Below are 23,044 nucleotides of genomic sequence, written 5' to 3'. Positions count from 1 at the left end.
CAGTCCGAAGTAATGCATTTCATTACATCAAAAACTGAAATTTTATTGTGCGGGAAAATGTTCGGGTCAAGCATTGTCCGAATGAAACTAACAAATTTTATTAATATTGTAATGTGAAAGGAAGATATGAAGAAGTATTGCGCCCTAAGCATGTGATACTGTTTATGTTTTACTCCTGATTATCTGAAGATATCCAGAAGTCAAACAGGGGCATGTGTAACAGTATCGACCTGTAGAGAGTCGAGAGACTTTGCACTAATGAATCAAAGAATGAGGTTTGTACAGCACTTAGGGTGTAAGAGTGTTTGCAGAAGACAATATTCTTTGACTCTGTGAAGTTTAATGTTCATATGTAATTAACAAATGGGTCAAATTGGTCAAATGGCTCTGAGAACTATGGGACCTAACTTCTGAGGTGCCGGCCGCGGTGGTCTCGCGGTTCTAGGCGCGCAGTCCGGAACCGTGTGACTGCTACGGTCGCAGGTTCGAATCCTGCCTCGGGCATGGATGTGTGTGATGTCCTTAGGTTAGTTAGGTTTCAGTAGCTCTAAGTTCTAGGGGACTAATGATCACAGCAGTTGAGTCCCATAGTGCTCAGAGCCATTTGAACCATTTTTGAACTTCTGAGGTCATCAGTCCCCTAGAACTTAGAACTACTTAACCCTAACTAACCTAATGACATCACACACATCCATGCCCGAGGCAGATTCGACCCTGCGACCGTAGCGGTCACTCGCTTTCAAACTGAAGTGCTTAGAACCGCACGGCCACACAGGCCGGCAACAAATGTTTATAATGTTATGTAAGTAACAATGAGGACTCAAATGGAAAGCCCTGGAGTGAAGACGAAGTTTCTTTCGCGTATCACTCTTGAGAAAATTTAGAGAACGGGCATTTGCGGCTGGCTGCAGAACGATTCTACTGCCGACAATGTAGAATTCGTATAAGGATTGCGAAGATGTCAGCAATTAGAGCTCTGCAGATATATTGACAGACGTCTTTCCTTCCATTTGCCAATGGAACAGATGCAACAACGTGCGAGGTATCTTCCTCCATTCAACCGTATGGAGGCTTGTGGAGTATGTAGAGCCAGATGTACATGAATTGCCTGTTCTGTGTTCTAAACTTTGCACCCGTGTAATCCGAAATTATCTGGAAATTTAATCATGTATTCTTCCTTCTACACTGTATACGTTCAATTAGTAGAACTTTGCTATCTTTTCTGGTGTTGCTGTGTTAATGGCCTGCGGATGTTTATTAGCGAGCGTTTTCTTGAATATGTGAATAGTGACGGTCCTGTCGTATGAAAACCAACGTTTTGCTTGGTAATCTAGGAGATTCATTTCCGTTTTTATCTTCCTACATGGACTTCCCTCTCTCTTCGTCACGTACAAATATATAATTTTCTTTTCTTCAGTTACATCTTATACTTTATCTAACCTCGTATTTCTGTAAACTCAGTCCCATTAACTTCCTTACACTAATCATTCTTCACTGCCGGATTGCTTTTAATTTTAACACTTTTCTTCTATGCATCATGTCACTTTCCTGCTCTGACCATGCAGTGTCGCAATCATCAAAGATCTGAAATTCTGTAGCATTCTTCCTCTCACCAGTTTCCCAGTTACAGAACTTGGAAATAAGACCTTCTTCCATATTTAAGTCATCTGCCTGACGCTGCCTATTTAAATTTTCTGCTCTCTTTTCACAAAGTTCTTTCCAGAACTTCCGATGATTTAACGGACTAGTCAATAGCAAACATCCAAAATCTGTTCTGCATCGTCCTGGAAATTGGTTTTCGGATTGCATCCACTTAATCTGCTAATATCCCTGGCCTCATATAACACTAGCTACACTTCACTAACTTGCCTGTCGTGACACAAGTTGGTGTTACCATCTAGGAGGAATTTTATATTTTTGATCTTTGTCTAATGAATAAGAAGGTGTGGGACAGTAATTTAGAATATATTGTAATTAATAGCAAAACTAAAACAGCCTTTACTTTGGGGACAATGAAAGCAGGTCGTCAGGCTAATGAGGCATATTAATTTGAAACATTAAGTTTATGGAAATTGAATATTACTTATCGTAGGGACTTTCATTAACATTCTCTTTGAATAGCATTCTGGATACCCACGAATACGGGACGATCTAAGTTGTGGGTAGCAGTAGTTACCATTACTCCACAAACCAGTAGCCATAGAAAGCAAGATTGTATCCCACTCATAATAAATAACACTATTACTACCATCACTTGGCTCAGTACTCAGATGTTATCATAGGAAACACTGAACTAAAGTTGGGCCTGAAAGGATTTCTGACTTAACTGACATGCAAATAACACAAATAAAGTTATATAGTATTACGCTTACACTGTCTATATCCACATTTGTGCAAATGCATCAGATTTCTTTAGTTGTGATTATATTCCAAATATCTTTCTAATATGAAAAGAATATGGTGGGAAACTATAAACTGATACTGTTTCAATAGGCAACTCTATGATTATTTCAGAAGCAAAGTTCGATTCAACCAAAAATAATGCTTAGCCCCACTGGGAATAATTCATGTTTTCATCCTTTAAAACAATTTACTCAACACTGAGATCGATTAACCTCAAAAAAATAATAGCTCATGTTAGCAATCAAGACTAAGTTACGTTTCAAATAAGGCTAATTTATGTGCTTTTTTCACCACCTGAGAAGCGGGTATTTTATACAGTAACATTTACACACTCTGCCACTGAATTTTTCCGCATTTAATACACAGAACAAATCACTATTTTGATAGAAAAATGATACTCGGTATTCTATTCACTTAGCAGGGGATCCTGCACCCGTTCATGATTAGGATAACATTAGGATTCAAACACAGCTTTATAGCACTTGGATTATTATTGAAAACACTCACACAAATTATCTGGTCCATGCTCTGATACATATCTGTGTGCATGAAGTTGGTGGAGCAGTGACGAAGTAGTGGTGGCAAGCGACGTGGCTGTCAACTGTACTCACAGCTCTTGAGGTCTGAATGCTCTTTACAATTTCTTCTTGGCGACAGATTTTTATCGTGTTAGAGCAATTCCGTATTGTCGAGAGTACTATGAAACAGCCAAATCCACATCCGAGGCTATTTTCCATGCAAAACGGCTTCCAAATGCCTCCCTTGGCACCCTAGATGTTTACCGTGCAACTGCTAGCCACTGACTGCGTACCGCTCCCACCAAGGAGCCACCCAGTTCGACCGCCAAACCCACCTTTTACATCGCGCCATGCCACTTCCGTTGCGGAGGGGCTTCCCTACAGCTTTTATATTTCACAATACATGTTTCCTAAGCATGAACCAGCTTCCAATATACAGATTTTTCTTTATTAAGATACATATTTTATAAAATTTCATTATTTTAAATATCATCTAACATTTTTCATACATACATTACAAACTTTAAATTTCTCGACACAAATCAATGACCTTAACTTACAAAGAGCAAACAATTCATACTCACAGATACACAGTTACATAGAATAAATCTATTTCTAATCGATATTGGTGTTACACACTGAATCACTTCCATCTGTTGACCCAACTATGTGACCCTCATCTGGAGTACTCACCAGTTCCCCATATTGTACGGATACTGGACTGCCCCATTATTTGTTTCTAAGTTTCGGTTCCTAAACACATTGACTTCCTATCCTTCAAAATGTCTGTCTCCTCCTCTACCTATGGAATTTCCTCTGAAGTCTATCAATCTCTCTCTCTCTCTCTCTCTCTCTCTCTCTTCGTCTCCGCTTGGAGGATAATTTGTGGAATTATGTACCTTTCCAATCTTTACGAAATTCCCGTACCGGCCACCCTGATGCTGGTTCCCTACAGTCTCAATAGCTCTCCATTTATAGTCTAAGGATACATCTAACTTTTCAGGGTTGTTTAAAAATTGTTCAGTGGTTTCATGCCACTATTCACTATGTCCTACTGCAAGCTCCCAGGCTTCTCACAAGGCGCCCTTTGAATGCGAGGTCGTAACTTTAATCTTTAGTTAGGCTCATTTGAAAGCATTGTGTTAATAATTATGACAGGAAAAATATTACTATGTGTGTCAGGAGGAAAATGAGTGTCCGGGAGTCCACAAATCAACCATCTACCATGAAAAAAAAAGAAACACCCAGTGCTGAATTTGTCCAATGGTTCCAGGTCGTATGAAAAGCAATGTCACTCACTTTGCAGAAGGGATAGTTTGCTCTAAAGGAGTAATGTTTATACTCAGACGAAGAATCAAGCAAAAGCAAGTTATTTTGACCAGCTATTGGCCAAAAGTAGTGCTCATACCATAGTTGAAGACCTATTACCCCCCATTTTCCCACTCTTGCTTACTGTGACGTAAATATTCCCTAATCTAAGATCGTGCACACTAGAAAGAATCTACATCTACATCTACATCTACATCCATACTCCGCAAGCCACCTGACGGTGTGCGGCGGAGGGTACTTTGAGTACCTATATCGGTTCTCCCTTCTATTCTAGTCTCGTATTGTTCGTGGAAAGAAAGACTGTCGGTATGCCTCTGTGTGAGCTCTAATCTCTCTGATTTTATCCTAATGGTTTTTTCGCGAGATATATGTAGGAGCGAGTAATATACTGCTTGACTCCTCGGCGAAGGTATGTTCCCGAAATTTCAACAAAAGCCCGTACCGAGCTACTGAGCGTCTCTCCTGCAGAATCTTCCACTGGAGTTTATCTATCAGCACCGTAACGCTACTGAGCGTCTCTCCTGCAGAATCTTCCACTGGAGTTTATCTATCAGCACCGTAACGCTTTCGTGATTACTAAATGATCGTGTAACGAAGCGCGCTGCTCTCCGTTGGATCTCCCCTATCCCTGCTATCAACCCTATCTGGTACGGATCCCACACTGGTGAGCAATATTCAAGTAGTGGGCGAACAAGTGTACTGTAACCCACTTCCTTTGTTTCCGGACTGCATTTCCTTAGGATTATTCCAATGAATCTCAGTCTGATATCTGTTTTACCGACGATCAACTTTATATGATCATTCCATTTTAAATCAATCCTAATGCCTACTCCCAGATAATTTATGGAATTAACTGCTTCCAGTTGCTGACCTGCTATACTGTAGCTAAATGACAAAGGATCATTCTTTTATGTATTCGCAGCACATGCGGGGGAATGAAACTACAACAAAAAAAAAACAACCCTGGCAGTCAGTAGTCTCATTACTGACGACGATTTTGGAGCCAGCCATCGAAACCTCGAGAATTTCATGGAACCGACAAGGCTTGAAAACCGAAAATATCTTGTCTGGAAACATGTAGCCTACTAAACAAAGGCTTCAGCAGAATTAAGGCAACAGAAATGTGATTCATTAGAACTTTGTATGAAACAAGTAGAAAGGACAAATGCGGTGAATAGAAAACTGGATGGTATTGAGGTTCCTGTACCACTGACATAAGGAAACACATGCTACAGTAGTTCAAAATCACTGTGCACTATGGGACCCAACATCTGAGGTCATCAGTCCCCTAGAACCTAGAACTACTTAAACCTAACCAACCTAAGTACACCACACACATCCAAGCCCAAGGCAGGACTCGAACCTGCGACCGTAGCAGTCACGCGGCTCCCGACTGAAGCGCCAAGAACCGTTCTGCCACCACGGCCGGCGCTACAGTAGTATAGGCACATAATGAGAATGAACAGCGAAAGTGTTTCAACGTGAACCTCATAGGAAGAAGACCAAGGGGAAGACCAAGAATACGCTGGATAGAGAATGTAAGATCAGATGTGGAGGAGAAAGGACACAGATGGGAAGATGTCCTGGAACAGATAATGTATGACGACAGAGGGAACTGGCAAGCGCTTCTACACCACACGCAGGAAACTGGAGTTGGAAAACGATGATGACGATGAGCCATAAATCTTTTCAGCTTGTTTAATAGCGTTTTGTTCTATTTTTCAAACACAGTACAACAGAGATTCTGCTTGGAATGGTTTCTACAAGTGCTTGACAGGATCCGAGAAACTTCCTGGCAGATTAAAACTGTGTTCCCGACCGAGACTCGAACTCGGGACCTTTGCCTTTCGCGGGCAAGTGCTCTACCATCTGGCTACAAAAGCCCGACTCACGCCCGGTACTCACAGCTTTACTTCTGTAGTTTCTCGTTCCTGCCTTCCAAACTTTACAGAAGCTCTCCTGCGAAATATGCAGAACTAGTACTCCTGAAAGAAAGGATATGGCGGAGACATGGCTTAGCCACAGCCTGGGGGCATGTTTCCAGAACGAGATCTCATTCAGGATCCGAGAAGTATGTGACACTAGATGTCTAGGCACAGGTCGAGCAATTTCCGGAAAGAGGAAGAGTGCCTCCAACTTCTCGCAGCATAATGAACACCTTGGCAGCCAATTTACCATCCAGATTGGCAGTAGGTATACTTGTAAACGAATGGTTTGAGGCACTGATGTTAGTTGACATAAATACAAGTCTCTTTGTGTCTCTAATTTTCATGGTACCATTCCTATGCATTTCCGCTTCGAATCCAGTATGGTCGGAGTTGAAAAAAATTCCGTACTGAACGTTGGGATAAAATTTATTGATCGCATATACAAATATTCGGAGCGATCTCACAGTTTGCTAAGCATCTTTTGTTTATGCTTTGTTTGAAATTTCATTATCTTACATCGTCCAATTGTGTTGCACTATTTAACGTTACGCAACCGTCCACTGCTTCCCTCGAAATCACTGCAATCTATGTCGGGCGCAATTTGATGTGCATAACGTAGTAGGTCTCTATATTACAGATCCTTTAAACTGTATCGAGCTTCCTTGAAACACGCAGACACCAGTTTTTGTAACAAGTGCGGCTTGTCCTCCCTTAGATATCTGTAGTTTTTTCTTATTCCAAATCTGTTGATGATTATTTTTTCTTACTGTGCTCGATCTTCCATGTACGTAATTATGTTTAGTACCCACTCCTTGGGCAACGATTCTCCTTTACTACATTTCACTGGAGACAGAATTTGTGGCTCCCTGGCCGACAAGCATGATGAACTACATGGCTCAACACCTGTTTCAGAATCAGTTTCACTTGCTAAGCACGTTTCTTCATCATCATACTCCTCATGTACATTGTCAACACAGTGGAGCGTATACGACACCAAACACTCCACTCATTCGTATGGCAGAAACGCTAATATTTCACCTGACACATTTTTCTCATTCTGCGATATTCCTTGGGTTCCTTTGCTGACGAAAAGTCAACCCCTGCAACGTTGTAAATACAATGCAATTTTTCGTTTTTTATCGTTGCCATTGCTCTGCTTTGTATCAATACAACTAGCACTGTTGCGTTGTTGTGAGTTACTCGTCGACTAAGCAGTTCATCTACGGTCTGTAGCCTCACGCTGTGCACACCATTGGATACCTTGTTACCATTAGCAGCCCATATTGTGGTTGCACGAAGAGAGTATGTGGGGCGTCGAATGCCGTAAACATCACTGGCTTATTGTGACTTCGCACTCGAGAAGTTCCTTGACAGGGTGATCATTTCAGTGAAGACTCCAAGGGGCCTGTTGAGATACACAAGCTTCTTTAACAGCTCTTTACAGAATTCTTTCATGCTACCTTTTCCTTTCCAATGACGTAATCCATTCAAAAACACATTCTGGATTTTGACTTGTTTTGCTTCAATCCAGAAAGTACTAAGAAACTTACAATAACTTAAATTTTGTAAATTATGTTGGCCCATGCCGCAACACATTCCCCTCAAAGTTTTTTCACACATTTGATTTTTGGGTATCTGACATATTAGATACAAAATTATCCGTGAGGTATTGAATAAAATCTACAGCATGATGTTTTCCTTCCCCTAAAAAACATTTCACTGGTACATTACTCCACATATCATCGCTATGAAACTCTAAAAAACCAGCTTCCTGCAAATTCATTGCTTTGGCATCAACATTTGCCGGTTGTTGGTTGGTTCCAGATTCGTTTGTTTCTAATTTATTGCAGGGTTTCTCACGGACGGGACTTGATTACGTATTTCACCCATTTAGGCTTGTGTACTGTCACTGTCCGACACCATGTGAATCCCTGAATCTGACTAAACTGTTGAAAGTTATCGTTTTAATTTGAAGTCTTTTGACTCTATTAGATCGTGAACTTGTTTGAATTCCTGTTCACTGTCGGGCTGTACAAAGAGAATTCATTTCTTACTGTATCAGTCTCAGCTTGTAAACAAGTTCCTACCTCAGCCGTCCTGTCCTCTAACTTCTGTTCTTTGATTGGTAGAGTGTCAAATCCCTCACACAGTTTTCCTTTCAGAGTTGCGTTTGAAGTACCAATTTCCTCTTCAACAGTATCAATGATTTCGACCACATTGTTTTTCACCACAGTTAATGTTTTTGAAAAACTTTCATTATGTCTTTAATTGATTGAGAGATGCCATAACCTGAATTAAAACGTCAGAAAGGTTTACTGATGTTGTATGAGATATAGTATTTTGTTCGCCTAAACTTTCACTACAGTTTTCATGTTTTCTGCCTCCATTTGGATCTGTTTTTATGTCATTAGCGATCACAGCCCTTTCCTCAATTTTACAGTGAGCAAACATTTTAACTTAAAAAATTAAACAACTCCAAAAATTTTATGTTGCAATGTTTCTCATAACTCAAAGTAAATTTCAGTAATTGAAAGCTATGTTCATGGCCATTCATACAGATAATACAGTGCAGCCAAATGAACCTGGGAATCCCTCACAAATTGCTGGCTCTGTTCACATTCATTTCGTGTTTATGATTATGACACCGGGTTTAAGAGGATTTAGAAGGGCTATAGACATACCAAAAACAAAAATTCCTAGCAAAATGCCAAAATGAAAAAAAAAACAAAATGTTATTGTGATGTAAAACAAACGATTCCGCTTGATTGAGGGATTACGTAACTGAAATTGGGATTTGTCCGGACGAAGTATTACGAACGTTAACGACCTTTTAATTAATTAATGGTAACTAAAACGCTGTCTTTTAAGTAAAACTAATTATCAGAATAGACGCATTTTGACCTATTTCTTCGATTGTAATACCTTACTTGCTTCTAACGTTTTCTTTTTTTCGTAAAAAATAGTCAAAATTAAGGTGTGCATTGCATGGTTTGCTGATGGAAGCTGTCACCCCCGTAAAACTTAATACTGCCCGACACAAACAAATTTTCCAGTAACGTTAGAGGCAGTGCCATAACAGAGGTAGAGTACGGGTGCACGGTTAATGTTTGGCAGGGATTTAAAATTTCTAAACGGGTTATGCAAGACTTAATATAGACACAGAGTAAAATTACTTGCAGACAATTTCGAGAAATTTTGGAGTGTATGTATGGAAACATGTTCGATCCTGCTTTCTATGACATTGTAGTAGGGCTTCAGTGGGATGCAATGCTCAAAAGCACAAACGTTTTGACCGGTATCAACATGTTGCTGTTTTACGAGAACAGGATTTGTGCGGCATTTTGCCATTGTGTCTGCTGGGGTCGCCCTTATTTTTCAGCTTTCTAAATGTTTAGTCCCAGCCCCACTGCCTTGTTCCAATCAATAAAAAAGCGATACGTGCAAAATATTACCTAAATTGAACAACTACGACGCCAATAAAGTCCCGAAATTTTGTGTGTAAATTTTGTTACACAGTTTGCAATAATAAATACCATCAAACGAAGTCTTCTTATTAAATATACTTATTTTAATAACCCCGTTTTAAGACATTAATCCTGATATTGTAATATCCAATATCTATCATAATTTCATTAATAGCCTTTTGAGCCCTTAAGTTTTTTTAACGTTTTAACTTCATGAACTTCTAGCTTTGATATGATTTGTAGTCTCCAGTCAGGTCAGGAAAAATACTAAAAAAACGTTTTTCATTAAATTCACAAAAAAGGACACACACAATCGAATAGGTTAAGGTTCATTTATGCGGTGTAAGCCGTGGGATTGTCAAGTACATAGAACTATGATAAATGAACTGCGTATTAATCTCGTCCATTTATAATTACATACTTTATTATTTATGAGTACACTACACTATAAACATAAATAATTGGTGGAACTCATAGGTTAACAATCATTGAAAAATCATTAGTAATATGTCAAACAGTAAGATACACTAAGGCCCATTAAAATTGTTATACCACGAAGATGACGTGCTACAGACGCGAAATTTAACCGACAGGTAGAAGGTGCTGTGATATGCAAATGATTATCTTTTCAGAGCATTCACACAAGACTGGCGCCGGTGGCGACACTTACAACATGCTGACATGAGCAACGTTTCCAACCGATTTCTCATACACAAACAGCAGTTGACCGGCGTTGCCTGATGAAACGTTGTTGTGATGCCTCGTGTAAGGAGGAGAAATGTGTACCATCACGTTTTCGACTTTGATAAAGGTCGGGTTGTAGCCTGTCGCGATTGCGGTTTATCGTATCGCGACATTGCTGCTCGCGTTGGTCGAGATCCAATGACTGTTAGCAGAATATTGAATCGGTGGGTTCAAGAGGGTAATACGGAACGCCGTGCTGGATCCCAACGGCCTCCTATCACTAGCAGTCGAGATGACAGGCATCTTATGTGCATGGCTGTAACGGATCGTGCAGCCACGGCTCGATCCATGAGTCAACAGATGGGCACGTTTGCAAGACAACAATCATCTGCACGAACAGTTCGACGACGTTTGCAGCAGCATGGACTATCAACTGCGGTTACCCTTGACGCTTCATCACAGACAGGAGCGCCTGCGATGGTGTACTCAACGACGAACCTGGGTGCACGAATGGCAAAATGTCATTTTTTCGGATGAATCCAGGTTCTGTTTACAGCATCACGACGGTCTCAACCGTGTTCCGTGACACCGCGGTGAACACACATTGGAAGCGTTTATTCGTCATCACCATACTGTCGTATCATCTGGCGTGATGGTATGGGGTGCCATTGGTTACACGTCTCGGTCACTTCTTGTTCGCATTGACAACGCTTTGAACAGTAGACGTTACATTTCAGATGTGTTACGACCCGTTTCTCCACCCTTCATTCGATCCCTGCAACACCCTACATTTAAGCAGGATACTGCACGACCGCATGTTGCAGGTCCTGTACGAGCCTTCCTGGCTACAGAAAATGTTCGACTTCTGCCCTGGCCAGCACATTCTCCAGATCTCTCACCAAATGAAAACGTCTGGCCAATTGTGCCCGAGCAACTGGCTCGTCACAATACGCCAGTCACTACTCTTGATTAACTGTGGTATCGTGTTGAAGCTGCATGGGCAGCTGTATCTGTACACGCCATCCAAACTCTGACTCAATGCTCTGGCGTATCAAGGCCGTTATTACGGCCAGACTCGGTTGTTCTGGGTACTGAGTTCACAGGATACATGCACCAAAATTGCGTGAAGATGTAATCACATGTCAGTTCTAGTATAATATATTTGTCCAATCAATACCCGTTTATCATCTGCATTTCTTCTTGGTGTAGCAATTTTAATGGCCAGTAGTGTAATATTATTTGTGAGCTGCTTCAAACATTTTTATATATTCGTGTATAAACTAAAATATAAATTTAAGTAATTCATTAAAGTCATTGGGAAACCTTCACTGAAAAATCATTAACATACTAAGAGCACATTACCTCTGTGTGTCAAACTGCTTGGAACAATATTTGTGCTTCAGAGTAAATATACCTTGCGTTTTTCGCAACAGGTTTTGGTTCTTCTTTTACACGAAGTTAATTTACGTATTCGTGGAGATCATCAGTGATGATATGATCATAACCGTCTATCACTTGTCATTTTAAGAAACAGGGTCATAAGGACTGCAGTATTTAGATGTTTTACATGCGTCAGACTAAGTTTAATCCTCAGCTTCGTCTACCTCAAGTCATTTCTTCATGGCAGTTGCCATTTCCTGTCAAAATTCCTTAAAGTACGTAATTTATTTCTTTGAAATTTTATTTTCTTTTTAGGGTTATTCTGTATTGCATCCGGCTGTTCACTGTAGTTAAGGCGAGAAAGTGGATAATGACCCTCAAAATTAATTTATTTGTTCTAAACAAAGTGTGCTGACCCTCCATTTGTTGATCACAGATGTCCACTACACCCACTGACTTGTTATATCTGCGCACAACATAGAGACATTGCAGCTATCAGCAGCTAACTTTCCATTACACTAAAACTATCTTGTCATCGCCTCGAACAGCCTGCACTGAATCTCAGATACTGACAATTATTAAATTCAAGCCAAAGTAATGCTTTAGCTAAACTTGAATTGTAAGTAATGATTTACCACTTTTTGCTACTGAATACATGTTCGTGAATTATGGTGAAGGCGTGAAGAAATGTTCAGAGCAGTACTGAGACCAGCACTGCAAAGTGCTTTTCAGTATGACTAGAACCTGTAAGAAAAATACAACATTCTCAATATGTGGTGGACACTAGAATATTTAAAAATTCCTGGAAGAAGCAAACTTGTACTTCACCCCTGTGTTGGAAGAAGCAAACACGTACTTCACCCCTGTGTTGGAAGCCTCCACGGAAAGAAATCTCTTCCCCATAAAATTCTTCTGTCTCCTTAACCCCTCCGCCGCTATGTCAGCGTCGATTTACAGAGTGAAGATTCGTTTCATAGAACTCTTTTGCTATTTTACGTTGTTGTGTATATGCATTGTATATATGCATTATTTTGGCACAGCAAGAAATGTTGCAGATTCATTACTGATTTTGATACAACCTTCTTCATCCCTGCTTTCTTCTGAAGCTACTTCTTTTGTAGCACGCACCGGCAGCTGTAATGGACAATCAACGTAAGCGTTGTCGTCGTCAGACAAATCAGTAATTTCAGACGTTTCGTTCAAAATACAAAGCATTTTATGTTTTGACAAAATAAGTTTGATAGTTGCCATATGCTCGACAGTAAATAACACAATTAGAGAATAAATGCAAGGAACAAGTAGAGTTATAGTTATCACACGTTTTTTGACAGTAAAAGTTAATATCGTTGTTCATTTAAATAAGATAAAGAGAAACAATGAATTATCTTGCTTTCCATTATGACAACTCTCGCTGGCCTATTGAATTTTCTTTGCAGAACAGTATGCCGCCAACGATGGAACACAAGATGCAGCCGTACCATCAGGGATTGACTCCACAATTGACGAGAGCCGATAAGAGCCAGAGAAGTGAAGCCAAGAAAAAATTTTGCAAGCTGACCCACGCATTAATGAGTGTCAGGGGTGCAAGAGATACGAAGACACTAATAATGTAAGTAATATCTGAGAACATTCCTCTCGAAGAAAGTTAGCGGCCTAGCTAAAATACTTAAATGGATGAAAAACAATACTGACCGTACTCAAATAGTTTAGTTTTTATCCTGCTGGTCGCTTGCTCACAGTCATCTTGGGGATATCACATACAATGCTCTGTTGTCTTACTTGCATACCAGTACTCTGTAACAGCTTGTCTCCGACCCGAATTTGAAACCGTCTTCCATTAAAGCATGCATATCAACGCTTCCGCGCCATCTGCATTGTAAACAATGGCGTCAGTCAAGCAGCATTTTTACTGGCTCTACGACCTAGGAGCAATCTCCAATATCTGACAAACATTGCTACATGCCTGACTCCATGTTCCACACCGAGGAGGATCCCCTCTTTTGTGGGTCAATGGAATGAATAATTAATCTAATCTAATTCGTGCCAGTACTTTTGTAACACTCAGCAGCTGTCGCAGTTCTGAAATCGTCTTCCGCTAGATGGCGCATATCGATAGGTCAACGCCGTCTACATGGGAACCCTTGGCGTCACTTAACCACTATCTTTGCTTTTATATGATCTGTTAAGTTTTCGGCAAGTCCTCACAATGGCTATCGATATTCTCACAGCCGATTATTGATTATTATTGGTTATATCTACAGCAATTATTTTATGTAATGTAATACACCTATTTCTTCATTTGTTATTAACTATTGTGCAGCTATTCTGCATGTTCCTTATTGCAATAACTGTTTTACATGCCGTATGCCTGATTGGCTACTGCTAACCGTAAAGCAGTATTCGGTGGACGGAGCATCGTGTATTTACGCAGCACACCATTGCTCAGAATTTGACGTTCGTGGAGCCATAATGCGTGCTCTGTTCACCGCTACTGCCTACCACCAAGTGTACAAGTTCTTCATTTAATTTTAGTTATATATCATGTAATTTATATGTTTCTACTGTAATCAGACTTTCCTCTAAATCTATTTTATGTTTATATTTCAGGATAAACGGTCTAAAGATGGGCAGATTCTGACCGAAACCGCGCCGGCCGCTGTGGCCGAGCGGTTCTATGTGCTTCAGTCCGGAACCACGCGGCTGCAACGGTCGCAGGTTCGAATCCTGCCTCGGGTATGGATGCGTGTGATGTCCTTAGATTAGTTAGGTTTAAGTAGTTCTAAAGGACTGATGACCGCAAATGTTAAGTCCCATAGTGCTTAGAGCCTTTTGAACCATTTTTTTTTACCGAAACCAGTAACCAGCAAATATTTTATTGCAGTCAAGACTGTTTTTAATCAATTTTAAAATAATGTAAGTATAGACGCCAGTGGTACCCAGTTGGGGGTAAAATTGGGCTCTTCCTTTTATTGATTTGGGGGGTGCTGCAGGCTATCATCTAACACTTGAAACCAAACAAAGACACTACTGTGGTACTGTCAGTGAGTTTCATACGAGGGTGAGCCACAGGATTTCCTAATGGCGACCCAAGAGGCAATCGACTATTTCTTATCTACGCTAGAAGTCTGTTTGTGATTGCTCTTCTTTGAGTGTAAATTTACAATTGGCGGTGTCCTTATATACAACTGTTATTTATTGCTCTGTTTATACATATGTGATTCTTTTTTTTAAATCGTGTTGTTTCTGTAATTTTTACTGTGATGTTATGAGCCATACGCTAAATAAAAATAAATAAATAAATGTCGATAGTCACATGCTATCATCTGCTGTCTTTTTGTATGTTTTTCCAATAAGTGTGATATGACGTAATTGAGAAATGTTTGGTATTAAAATGAATATTGTGACAGTTAATTGCCACAGTGTTTGCAAATCGTTACGTTCCACCTTTCCTAATTATGTTTTTTTTGTGAACTCTTTGGGTTATGTGATTTTGTCTCTAGAAAACATTTTGCGTAATAGCTTCCATTCCAGTATGGTGGGTACTTGTTTGTCATGGAAAAGTGGTAATATCTTTGCTATGTATTATCTTCTTTCACAAAATCTTAATTGCAAGGAGAGGCTATTTGAGGAATATCATGATTAAGACAAACACACTGATTTTTAAATTACTTATTCAGAATTGTTTGCCCTGCTGGTAAAAATTTACTGTCCTGATGTATTGTTTCTACACGAAAATGGCAACAACTTCTTCACATTCTTCATTACAGACTTTAAGACAAGACTCGACTCAACGAGCAGTGCTGAGATTGATGATAGTGGGAACTGGAAGTCCAGGAGCATTTGTTGTAGATCCCTCTGCTCCGATAAACCAGGTAGCCCGTCAGTGTGATGCTCCGGGTTGGCAGATGGCGGTGGTGATGCACGTGTTGGAAACTCGAATGGCTCATGTCTTGCTCCGATAAATCAGGTAACCCATCTTTGTGCTGCTGCATTAGTGATGATGTGGAAGAAGAAAACTCCACTGCATCTGGGAGCTGCTCAACTGAGGGAAATATACAAATAATAATAAATAAAAACTCATTGAACGACAATAATTGTAAATATAATAACTGAGATCAAAAGTTTAAAAGCTTATATTCAAATGTGCAAGGAGGTTTTTTCTAACTGGAGACGGTGGGTTGATCTCTGCTGGTACTTCATGACGATTGACTGATGTACAGAGCACAAATTATGCATCAATATCATGATGCCAATCATTTTTGGGTGTGTGGTGAGCTTAGGTGGCTGCAGCACCATGGGTATTGGAACAACTATTCTTTTGGACTGGTGGGGGAAAGATTCTTAGACGGCCATATTTGACTGTCATGCCATCAATGATAGCAATTAAGAAAAGGCTAAATACACAGGCAGCCATCTGGTGCCCAATTTGGGTCATAATTTATCGTTATAATGTGGCATAAATATAGAGGCAGCCATGTTTTGATAGTCGGTCATAAATTAAGGCCAATACGATAATTCGGTCATAAATTAAGTTCTAAATAAATACTGGATAGGAGCATACATGGGGGCTTCCAGGAGAGGGGGAGGAAACGGAGTGAGCTTGAAAGTGTCAGATGGGATTTGTCTGTTTACATAAGGGTAATAAATCAGTGGTCCCATCTCTCTTTCCTCCACTGTTTTATGCCTGTCGATATTCCTGCGTTTTTTTAAGAGAGTGCCACAATCTCTGTTTTCCCAGTATTTTCTGAATTTTGTCAATAAACCACGATGAGTCTCTTCCGTCCCTAATCCACTAACTCAGCCCATATTTCTCCAAAACATGGTTTACAATCATTTTAAACTTTCTCGTGATACTTCTACGTCCATTATACTGGAAATATATCATACAGCTAGCAGCAGAAAACAACGTATGTGGATAAGTTTGGCAGGGTATGTGCTGGCAGGAAAGATTCGTGATGCATCCCAACATCAGGCTCTCAAAACTATCAACGAGAGAAACACGTAAAACCCTGTTTCCCGGAACTCGGATAACTCTCTCTCTTTCTCTTTCTCTCTCTCTCTCCACAGTTTCCGTAGCGTACACTCCATTAACGAAAGCTGCAGACTAAATAGCTCGCAGGTTGAACTTTGCTCTTGATTTATTACCTGGTGACTCGACGGGTAATTATTCTTGCCGCCGCAAAGTTCCAACAAAATCCTCTTATTAACAGAATAGTAATTTATCTGCTAATGAGGAAAGATAAATTTTAAAAATGTTTTAAACATGTCAGAAATGGAGGAGTAAAAAGCAATTTGTATTCAGTCTCAGTTTAAAAATTTCAGACGAACTTAACTTTTCGTCTAAAAATTTTTTGGTATCAATATTGGTTGTCGGTTGCAGTGGTATGAATACTTTCTGTCGCGGTCAGAGGAAATATCACCAGCACGTTGCGCCTTAAGAGTTCTCTATCACAATCATATACGATAAGAGAATTGTAGTCACTTAATATTGCTATGTACACTCAAGGCAAACTCGTATGACATGAACAAAATTTTCAAGTTACATGGAAGGGCCACAAGAACAACAGCTAAGAAAGCTAATGAGGAGCACTTTTAAAGTTACTTTAAAAAGTTTTCGGCTCTAACTATGCCGTCTAACAGCGGTTACCACTTCGTTGTATATGTTGTTGTTGTTGTCTTCAGTCCTGAGACTGGTTTGATGCAGCTCTCCATGCTACTCTATCCTGTGCAAGCTGCTTCATCTCCCAGTACCTACTGCAACCTACATCCTTCTGAATCTGCTTAGTGTACTCATCTCTCGGTCTCCCTCTACGATTTTTACCCTCCACGCTGCCCTCCAATGCTAAATTTGTGATCCCTTGGTGCCTCAAAACATGTCCTACCAACCGATCCCTTCTTCTAGTCAAGTTGTGCCACAAACTTCTCTTCTCCCGAATCCTATTCAATAACTCCTCATTAGTTACGTGATCTATCCACCTTATCTTCACTATTCTTCTGTAGCACCACATTTCGAAAGCTTCTATTCTCTTCTTGTCCAAACTAGTTATCGTCCATGTTTCACTTCCATACATGGCTACACTCCAAACAAATACTTTCAGAAACGACTTCCTGATACATAAATCTATATTCGATGTTAACAAATTTCTCTTCTTCAGAAACGCTTTCCTTGCCATTGCCAGTCTACATTTTATATCCTCTCTACTTCGACAATCATCAGTTATTTTACTTCCTAAATAGCAAAACTCCTTTACTACTTTAAGTGTCTCATTTCCTAATCTAATTCCCTCAGCATCACCCGATTTAATTTGAATACATTCCATTATCCTCGTTTTGCTTTTGTTAATGTTCATCTTATATCCTCCTTTCAAGACACTGTCCATTCCGTTCAACTGCTCTTCCAAGTCCTTTGCCGTCTCTGACAGAATTACAATGTCATCGGCGAACCTCAAAGTTTTTACTTCGTCTCCATGAATTTTAATACCTACTCCAAATTTTTCTTTTGTTTCCTTTACTGCTTGCTCAATATACAGATTGAATAACATCGGGGAGAGGCTACAGCCCTGTCTCACTCCTTTCCCAACCACTGCTTCCCTTTCATGCCCCTCGACTCTTATTACTGCCATCTGATTTCTGTACAAATTATAAATAGCCTTTCGCTCCCTGTATTTTACCCCTGCCACCTTTAGAATTTGAAAAAGAGTATTCCAGTCAACATTGTCAAAAGCTTTCTCTAAGTCTACAAATGCTAGAAACGTAGGTTTGCCTTTTCTTAATCTTTCTTCTAAGATAAGTCGTAAGGTCAGTATTGCCTCACGTGTTCCAACATTTCGACGGAAGCCAAACTGATCCTCCCCGAGGTCTGCATCTACCAGTTTTTCCATTCGTCTGTAAAGAATTCACGTTAGTATTTTGCAGCCGTGGCTTATTAAACTGATAGTTCGGTAATTTTCACATCTGTCAGCACCTGCTTTCTTTGGGATTGGAATTATTATATTCTTCTTGAAGTCTGAGGGTATTTCGCCTGTCTCATACATCTTGCTCACCAGCTGGTAGAGTTTTGTCATGACTGGCTCTCCCAAGGCCGTCAGTAGTTCTAATGGAATGTTGTCTACTCCGGGGGCCTTGTTTCGACTCAGGTCTTTCAGTGCTCTGTCAAACTCTTCACGCAGTATCGTATCTCCCATTTCGTCTTCATCTACATACTCTTCTATTTCCATAATATTGTCCTCAAGTACATCGCCCTTGTATAAACCTTCTATATACTCCTTCCACCTTTCTGCCTTCCCTTCTTTGCTTAGAACTGGGTTGCCATCTGAGCTCTTGATATTCATACACGTGGTACTCTTCTCTCCAAAGGTCTCTTTAATTTTCCTGTAGGCAGTATCTATCTTACCCCTAGTGAGATAAGCTTCTACATCCTTACATTTGTCCTCTAGCCATCCCTGTTTAGCCATTTTGTACTTCCTGTCGATCTCATTTTTGAGACGTTTGTATTCCTTTTTGCCTGCTTCATTTACTGCATTTTTATATTTTCTCCTTTCATCAATTGAATTCAGTATTTCTTCTGTTACCCAAGGATTTCTAGCAGCCCTCGTCTTTGTACCTACTTTATCCTCTGCTGCCTTCACTACTACATCCCTCAGAGCTACCCATTCTTCTTCTACTGTATTTCTTTCCCCTATTCCTGTCAATTGTTCCCTTATGCTCTCTCTGAAACTCTGTACAACCTCTGGTTCTTTCAGTTTATCCAGGTCCCATCTCCTTAATTTCCCACATTTTTGCAGTTTCTTCAGTTTTAATCTACAGATCATAACCAATAGATTGTAGTCAGAGTCCACATCTGCCCCTGGAAATGTCTTACAACTTAAAACCTGGTTCCTAAATCTCTGTCTTACCATTATATAATCTATCTGATACCTTTTAGTATCTCCAGGGTTCTTCCACGTATACAACCTTCTTTCATGATTCTTAAACCAAGTGTTAGCTATGATTAAGTTGTGCTCTGTGCAAAATTCTACTAGGCGGCTTCCTCTTTCATTTCTTAGCCCCAATCCATATTCACCTACTATGTTTCCTTCTCTCCCTTTTCCTACACTCGAATTCCAGTCACCCATTACTATTAAATTTTCGTCTCCCTTCACTATCTGAATAATTTCTTTTATTTCATCGTACATTTCTTCAATTTCTTCATCATCTGCAGAGCTAGTTGGCATATAAACTTGTACTACTGTAGTAGGTGTGGGCTTCGTATCTATCTTGGCCACAATAATGCGTTCACTATGCTGTTTGTAGTAGCTTACCCGCATTCCTATTTTCCTATTCATTATTAAACCTACTCCTGCATTACCCCTATTTGATTTTGTGTTTATAACCCTGTAGTCACCTGACCAGAAGTCTTGTTCCTCCTGCCACCGAACTTCACTAATTCCCACTATATCTAACTTTAACCTATCCATTTCCCTTTTTAAATTTTCTAACCTACCTGCCCGATTAAGGGATCTGACATTCCACGCTCCGATCCGTAGAACGCCAGTTTTCTTTCTCCTGATAACGACATTCTCCTGAGTAGTCCCCGCCCGGAGATCCGAATGGGGGACTATTTTACCTCCGGAATATTTTACCCAAGAGGATGCCATCATCATTTAATCATACAGTAAAGCTGCATGTCCTCGGGAAAAATTACGGCTGTAGTTTCCCCTTGCTTTCAGCCGTTCGCAGTACCAGCACAGCAAGGCCGTTTTGGTTAATGTTGCAAGGCCAGATCAGTCAATCATCCAGACTGTGCCCCTGCAACTACTGAAAGTATATATTAAGAAGAAATTTTGGTAATTAGTACACTCACATCTTATAAAGTAACGGTCATGTACAGCGACCTGGATGATTGTATCTTCTGCGATTATCTCGATTTATTTAGATATAGTGATAATATTGATATTTACTCATACAATCAATAGTTAATGGTATAAAAGTTTTCCTCATACATTTCATACTGTAATGTGATGTGCTATATAGAATAATTAGATCATGGAAACTCATATTACTTATTTTTTATCATAATGGACATAATTAGAGTTTAGACTAGGAAAATATCTTTATTGTGCGAGGAAGATTCTTGATTTATGATATAGGAGAAATGGCGAATTTTCAGTGGAGAGCATTTCTGACCAAGCATCCTCTTATATTTTCTTACGACGCTATCAGTCACCTACAACCAGATGGTAGTCGTCATCCTACAGTCAAAAGATAAAAAAGAGGTGTGGAAGAATCGTTACAGAAACTACCAAATGTGCCAAGTAACTATCTACGTAATGATGAATAAGTAATAACATTACGCCTAAAAGCAGATGCTGCAAGCAGTAACGTAATGTTACCGTTGCATTGGCAACCTAAGTTATCAGCTCTAGACAGAGTTCAAGGTTTTAAAGACGGTGTGAAATATTCGCATTAGCTATTCATACATGTCTACAGCCGCACAAAGAACAACCACTTCAGCCGATTTAGTAGTTACATTTTTGATAGTGATTTTATTTTTAACGATTCTTAAAAATTCTTTTCAGATTAAAACAGTCTTTAACTATCAATATTTGTAAAGAGGGGAGGATGGTTAGGTTGGGGGCGAGTTTTTCATAGGTACATGATTACGTGGATACACAAAACAAGCTAATTATTGCACAGGAGCAGTGATTTAGCATATTAAAGCAGCAAAGGAAGAAACGTAATTAGTTGCATGTTATGTAGGCCAGACAGATGGCACATTCAATATACGATATGAATATCAGTTGTAACCATGTCATAAAATTGCTTTGGGTACATATTTTGTAAAGGAGGCTCAAAATTTTGGCTCTGTTCAAGAATAGTTAAGATCTTTTACGTAAATGAAATAGGCAGACACTTGGAAGTTTTAGAGCAAGTGGAGATTTATATTTCAACAAAGAAGAAACCTGATAAACTGCTAGACGAACAGAGCGAATTTTCCACAGATTTCTCGTATTTCAACATTTACGACTAACCGCTTTCTCTTCCATTCGTTGCACCGACTTCCTGACATCTCGCTGAATACAGTATCTGGCGCTCAGATGGACTATCCGACTACTGTGTGCTGTCTTCTTCTAATGGAATACTTGCCATTCTTTTTGTGACGATAAACACATAAAATGTATTTACGCGATGTCCTGATTCATAAACGAACTTCCGCGACTGCAAAAAATAATTATTCGTACAGAGTACTGATCATGAAAACACGGAAAAATACTTCCTTCAATCAACATGGACAGTGTCTTGAAAGGAGGATATAAGAATAACATCAACAAAAGGAAAACGAGGATAATGGAATGTAGTCGAGTTAACTCCGGTGATGCTGAGGGAATTAGATTAGGAAATGAGACACTTAAACTAGTAAAGGAGTTTTGCTATTTGGGGAGCAAAATAACTGATGATGGTCGAAGTAGAGAGGATATAAAATGTAGACTGGCAATGGCAAGGAAAGCGTTTCTTAAGAAGAGAAATTTGTTAACATCGAGTATAGATTTAAGCGTCAGGAAGTCGTTTCTGAAAGTATTTGTATGGAGTGTAACCATGTTCGGAATTGAAACATGGACGATAAATAGTTTGGACAAGAAGAGAATAGAAGCTTTCGAAATGTGGTGCTACAGAAGAATGCTGAAGATTAGATGGGTAGATAACTAATGAGGAAGTATTGAATAGGATTGGGGAGAAGAGAAGTTTGTGGCACAACTTGACTAGAAGAAAGGATCGGTTGGTGGGACATGTTTTGAGGCATCGAGGGATCAGCAATTTAGTACTGGAGGGCAGCGTGGAGGGTAAAAATCATAGAGGGAGACCAAGAGATGAATACACGAAGCAGATTCAGAAGAATGTAGGCTGCAGTACGTACTCGGCAACTTGTACAGGATAGAGTAGCATGGAGAGCTGCACCAAACCAGTCTCAGTACTGATGACCACAACAACAACAATCAACTTTTTGTTTGAAATTGTGTTGACATTACTCATTATAATGCACTGCCGGAAAAAAATAGCACAACGTTTTAGAGGTTTCGAGTTCGCTCAGGATTTATTGTTGCAACAGTGTATACGAAGTATATGAAATGATCACATTTACGGATCAATAGCGCCGGCGGTTCTGAGGTACAGAGTGTCAACCCTTACTGAAACAGGAATATTAGTAAGTGGTGCAGCCTCCGCAGACGGTAGTTCAGGCGCTGAGTCTGGCATCCTGTCGATTATACAGATGACGAATACTGTCTTGAGATACGTCTGCTCGACCTGTTCAGAATTTAGGTCTTCCTTTTCTCCTCCTATCGTGGCTTATTATGAACGA

This window comes from Schistocerca gregaria, chromosome 1 (assembly GCF_023897955.1).
Source record: "Schistocerca gregaria isolate iqSchGreg1 chromosome 1, iqSchGreg1.2, whole genome shotgun sequence".
NCBI lineage: Eukaryota > Metazoa > Arthropoda > Insecta > Orthoptera > Acrididae > Schistocerca > Schistocerca gregaria.
This window is presented reverse-complemented; position numbering follows the sequence as displayed.